We start from the raw sequence: 6,003 nt of genomic DNA, 5'->3' as shown, positions 1-6,003 counted from the left end.
CAGGAGCATTCTTATTTTTACATGGTTCATGTATAAAATAAAAGGTATTAATGGCTTAAAGTTGTTTTCCTATCATCTAAACAGCTAAGTTTGACATTCTGAGTTGAATGTTTTTTTTTTAAACATGAACAGTGAATTACAAAGTAGTCTTATTCAAGTAAGCCAGGTACCTGTTGTCAAACTTACCAGCCGGCAGCCAGACACTCTGTGGTCATGCTAACAACTAGCCGCTAGCCACTTACATCGGAGACTTCTGCCATATTATAATATGACGGCATGATTATTTAGCGGTTTCTTAAGAGTCTTAAATTAGCGATTGAACATGAGTTCGGGATAACTTTGTGTTGATGTTGGTCGCAACTACAACGTCAATTAACTACGTCCGAAGTATAACGTCTAAAAGGGAAGTCAAGCTAGCCATTACGCCAAGACGTGAGCGAATTTCAAAGTAAAAGTGAACTAATGCTATTTGCATTGCCGTCAATGTATTACTGTATTTGGTAAACTTTATTTTGAAGTTTGGCTTAGCGTGTTACGTTGAGTATATTTCAGCCTCCTTGACATGTCAGAATGGTATCGCCTGTGAATGCGCACCTTATTTTTATTTATTTTTTATCTCCACCAACCAATCCGCGGATCGGGCCTGATCCGAACCCACCACGGACGGATTAATGATAATCCGTTGCACCACTAGTTAAACATGCTTTTTATTTGGCATTAAATGCGTATTTTATGTCCATATGGCAAAAAGGCACTAAATGAGTATTACATGTCGATTTAAAGTGCTCAAACTCGAAATGCAAATAGTAAAAGCAGACCCCCCCCCCCCCCACACACACACACACACACACACACACACACCAACATGACATCAGCCTGCAAACGTGCAAACAAAGTCCATAAAGCATGACAAGCATGAGCAAACAGCACGGCTCCATCAAAGTGCTTTATCAGCCTCCCCTGGTAAGAAGACCTCCCTCCATCTTGTCAGCGCATCTCCCAGAGAACATTCCATCCGCCTGTCCCACCTCAAGCCGGCGCTGGACTCTCTTTCCCACAGAACCCTAAACCCGATGAATGAGAGCGGGTCATTGTTTCGTCCCCATCCCAGCAACTTCCTCGTGGAGGAATGCTTCAGGAATGCCGACGCCGGCTACCTGACATTAGAGGGTCTTTGTGTGGGAATGGGAAGGAGGTCAAAGAGCTCGGACGATGGATGCTCACCTTGCTGAATGTACCTTTGATGAGCCAATTAAAAAAACATGCAATTTATCACTTGCTACTAAGGGTACGAACTAGAGATGAAAATCATAGTTTAACTCATGATATGGTTTCATTGCAAATTATAATTATGGAAGAAAACATTGATGTTACATTGTGATAGCTGAAAAAGATGTGGTTGGTAGGGCTGGGTATCGATTCTAATTTCTTCAATCGATTCGATTCCGATTCACAAGAGTTCAGTTCGATGCGATTTCGATTTGCACTTCAATCCATATTGATTAATTATGGAACATCAGTTCTTCTTAAATATCAAGGACATGATTAACATTAAAATCCAAATTCAATTTTGCAAAGGCAGTAACTGGTTAAATTATTTATTAATGAAAGTAACACGCTATAAATCACTTGACTGTTACACAAACATTGAAATCAGCAAGGATGAGATGAAAATATTTTCATAATTCTAATTCAATAATTGTACGGTAAATATAAATTAAAAAGTTTCTGAAGTGCAATAAGTCAGGACTTTCATTAATGTAAGAAAATACTTTTAAATTCATGTGAACAGTAAATTTTCAAGAAAACAGTAAGATACAAAAAAATGGCCTTTAAAAATCCATTTTCATATGAATTTATTATGAGAAAAATATTAAAATAATCAATTCATGGTTTTATGAATCGATATCAGGCTCAAAAAGGAAAATCGATTCAATATTGATTCTTCGATTTTTTTTTTTTTTTTTAAACCCAGCCCAAATGGTTGGATGGATATTTTTTCAAATGTGTGTGGTTTATTTGATGAACATTTTAATTGATTCCACCTTTCTGACAAAAAAGAATGTATCTTCAATTATTTTATTTTTTTATAAAGACATCCAGATTACAGTGGACAAAATATTTTGGTGTCTCCATAGTAAAAAAAATTTAAAATCCACTAAATAAATTTGGAGATACGGAACACAATTGAATGGATTGTAAAAAAAAAAAAAAAAAAAAGAAGTATGTGTGAATGCTCAAAAAAAGTACATTTGGAGAGAAGTGCTTTTTTTTATCAATACTATCACATTCCGTCATCACCTTACAAGGTGTCGCATTGCTATGATGTCACCCCATATGAAGTGAAAAAGTTTCCTTCCAAAACCTTGGAGCGGCAATCTGACAAAAACACTCAAGCGTGCAGCTTTGGTTCGCTCTTGTGCGATCTGAAATGCCAAAGTACAGTTTGGCCTGGAGGTGCAATTCCACTCATTCCACCTTACAGGAGATTTTAATTGAAGGTGCGCCAGCCAGGCGAGGGTTTATTAAGATACGTTCCGATCATGTCCGGATAAGTCTTCCTCGCGACAAGTCGCAACCGGACCATGTGTTTTGTTTTGGCTTTTTAACGACTTTTGATTTGTGTTCCCGCCATGGGAACGAAACGGCGACGGCAGACGCGCGGCGTGGCCAGGTGGTGCAAAGGTTTCGAGACTGCGGTTACGACAGGAAGTTATTTCCCAGTAACCCGAGCGGCCCGGCATCAATGCACTTGCCGACATGATGATAAGAAGCGCAGATAAGGCGCCGACTGAAGGGTGCCGATGGGTGGGGCACCGTGAATAAGAAGCGGGCGGGGGGGGCCTCATTCAGCCTCAGCAGCACTGGGACGATTAATCTGCACGCTCAGCGTTTTTTTTTTTCCCTCCACCCTGACTGAACACATCGAACGCGTATCATGGAATCGCTGCGAGCGCCACCCAAAAGTCACATCAAGCTCCAAACCAAACCGCCGCCCCACATCGCTTTTTTTTTTTCTTTTCCTCCCTCACAACAAAAGTCAGCACATGTGTTATTTACAACACACTTCCAAGAATCTGATTCTGAACCCAAGGAAAAATGTTAGCTAGAATTCAAACTGTTTGTGATAAGAAGCCGGCTGATTTATGCTTTCTTTTCAAATCAGGTCAGGGATTCCCAAAAGGTGGAACGCGCACCCCTGGAGGTACGGGGTGAATGAGTTTAAAAGTGTATGGACAGTTTGGGGTACATAATATAGTTTTATAGTTTGAGGATACACAAGCAAAAAGTCACTCTTCTGCTTAACTCATTTGCTCCCAAAAACGTATAAATATAATATTTTAAATATGTATTTTAAATGTTTTAAGTGTCCCAAAGACGTATTTATTCGTTTTTTTAAAAACATTTTTATGCGAGAGCATACAGAAGGCTTTTATGCAGCCTCTCAACTGCAAAGAAAGGTTGAAGCAAATGGAGTTATTACAAAACGGCCAGCAGGTGGCAGCAGAGTATAAGAGACCAACCAGGGACATGTTGCCAAAATCTCCCCCCCCCCACCACTGTTTTAAACAGATTTGTGAATAATGATGAAACTTAGCTATATTCTAATGCTAATTGCTGCAAACGGAATCATATAGAAAAATACTTGTTTTTCCTGATGAAAGAAGAGACTCTAATGTTTCTTTTGGTAGGTTCCATATTTTTATAGCAATAGAACACTATTATTCTGTGGGCCTTGCAAAAATCAGTCAAAATCCAATAAAACAGCCAAGAGTGAAAGGGATTTCTCTTCAATGCGTTTCTTTCTACGAAAAGCTCAAGATTAGGTTTTGGTCAGAAATATGCCGCTTTTAGTCAAACCAACCCATGTAGTTTTTTTCTATAAATGACTACTAGAGAAAGGAAAAAGCTGAAAACGTTTTCACCATTTGTAGGTTTGGGGCTCATGACGTCACAAAAAGATTCTGTGGATCTTGGAAAGATCAGTTGCTAAAACAGTTGGCACTACGGGAAACGCGTCTTTGAAAATGGCTGGCAGTGAGCGAGTTAAATGAAGGCGGTGTGAAAGACTGACCTTATTGGACATCAAGGGCTTTTGTTTTGGAGAGCGCGTGCCAGTGGAGTGAAGGGGTGCGCCGCCCTCCTAAATGAACATCAAGAACAGTATTCAGCGCTTACTTATTGACTAAATAACAGCAAGTGAAAGTAACGTGTTACGCTTTTATGATAGCTTTATCAACATGAAAGAGAAAACATAAAAGCGTCCGACTTTTGTTTGCGACTGACAAAAGGGGACGTCACCACGGTTACCAAACGGAAAAACACAGCACCGTTTTCTACTTAAAATCTCATTAGTTGACCTAGACCAGGATACTTATAATTAGCTAACCAGGTCACAACTAGCTAATGCTAAAAATGTCATTGGTGCTATCCACAAACAATGAAATGGTTAAATAACTGTTGCGTAATGACGATGCTACAACGTAGCTAGCTAACGTAGCAGCCTTCCAAGCAGAACCGGTCAAAAGCGGGTTGGCTGCCTATCAATGACAATAATAACGGCTTTGAATCAGGGGGTCCAAATTCTGGTCCGGCGGCCATTTTGCTTTATCAATGAGGTGGCAAATATCAAAATGGCCGCCGCTTGCTTGTATTTTTCTGTATGTAAGTTTGGACATGACTGCTTTAAATTAAATCAGCAAGCTGGTCTGTTGTGAGGTGGTGACATCAGCTCCATGGTTGGAATAAATCAAAAAGCCGCACCAACAATATGGTGGCCCTGCTTGAGGCTGATTTTTCCCATGCCGTTACAACATTAAGCGGTATTATTGATGACGCTAGTGAAATGTCTGGAATGCAGTGCGAGAGGGGAGACGGAGGGATCTCGTAGAAAGCCAGCACCCCCCCCAAAAAAAAAGTTCATTTTCTCCAGCGCGCGCTCACCTAGCAACGAGCTAAACACTCGTCAACACTGGCGACGCGACGGCGACGCGCCGCCACCGGGGCTTGCTGAGCGCAATGGTGGCCGTTGGGATTCATTTACACTCATCTGATTCACTCCAATTATGAACGATATGATTTTTTTTGCAATTTGCAAAACGACACCATTCACTACAATTACAATATAATACATTTCAATGAAGTCGCTCAAATGATGATATCTCCAATTCTGATACGATTCACTGCGACGCTGATTCCGATGACATGATTCACACCAGCTCCGGTTGGACTATGATTCACTTCAATTACAGTACAATTCTCTTAAATATTGATGCAATTCTCTAAAATTGTGATACGATTCCCGCCAACACTTTGATTCACTCTAAATACGATACATTCCAGTCACCAAAGCGATAGAATTCATCCCAACCACAACGATGCACTCCAATTGGGATAAGAACACGATATACACAAAAAGTATTTCATGCATTCTCTACATAAATGAATGGTGAAGTTATAAATCTATCATTTCATTATGATTGTAAATGGTAAAAAAACAAAACTGTCAGTATTACTTTCACATTTGATGACTGAACGCTCGCCTGCTTATTGACATGGTCGGCCATGTTTTTTTGTTTACTTTTGCCCCCGTAAGCGTTTAAGTAGGAAACTTCCCGGCCATGTGGAACAAAGCATGAGCATGTGGTGACTCTTGAGCGCCACCTACACACAAGCACATGACATTGCTGCTTTTTATTGATAAAATCAGAAAACATGTCATACAAATGAAAATAGGTGTAAAATGAGGCCATGCAAAAAGTGCTAACCTTTCCAGTGTCATCCCCGCTTCCGCCTTTCTGTGTATCTGCTGGGGGGGGGGGGGGGGAGTACAGCAAAAGTGTGACACATTAGGTAAATAAAAAAAAGATAATTACAGTACCTGAGGGGAAAAAACTGCAGTTTCCATATTGTGTGATAGTGAAGAATGTGAATCAAAGGCTTCAATGGAGGCTAAAATGGGAGTCATGAGATTAAATAAACAGCAAAGAAAACAACACATTT

This window comes from Vanacampus margaritifer, chromosome 15, assembly GCF_051991255.1.
Source record: "Vanacampus margaritifer isolate UIUO_Vmar chromosome 15, RoL_Vmar_1.0, whole genome shotgun sequence".
Classification (NCBI taxonomy): domain Eukaryota; kingdom Metazoa; phylum Chordata; class Actinopteri; order Syngnathiformes; family Syngnathidae; genus Vanacampus; species Vanacampus margaritifer.
This window is presented reverse-complemented; position numbering follows the sequence as displayed.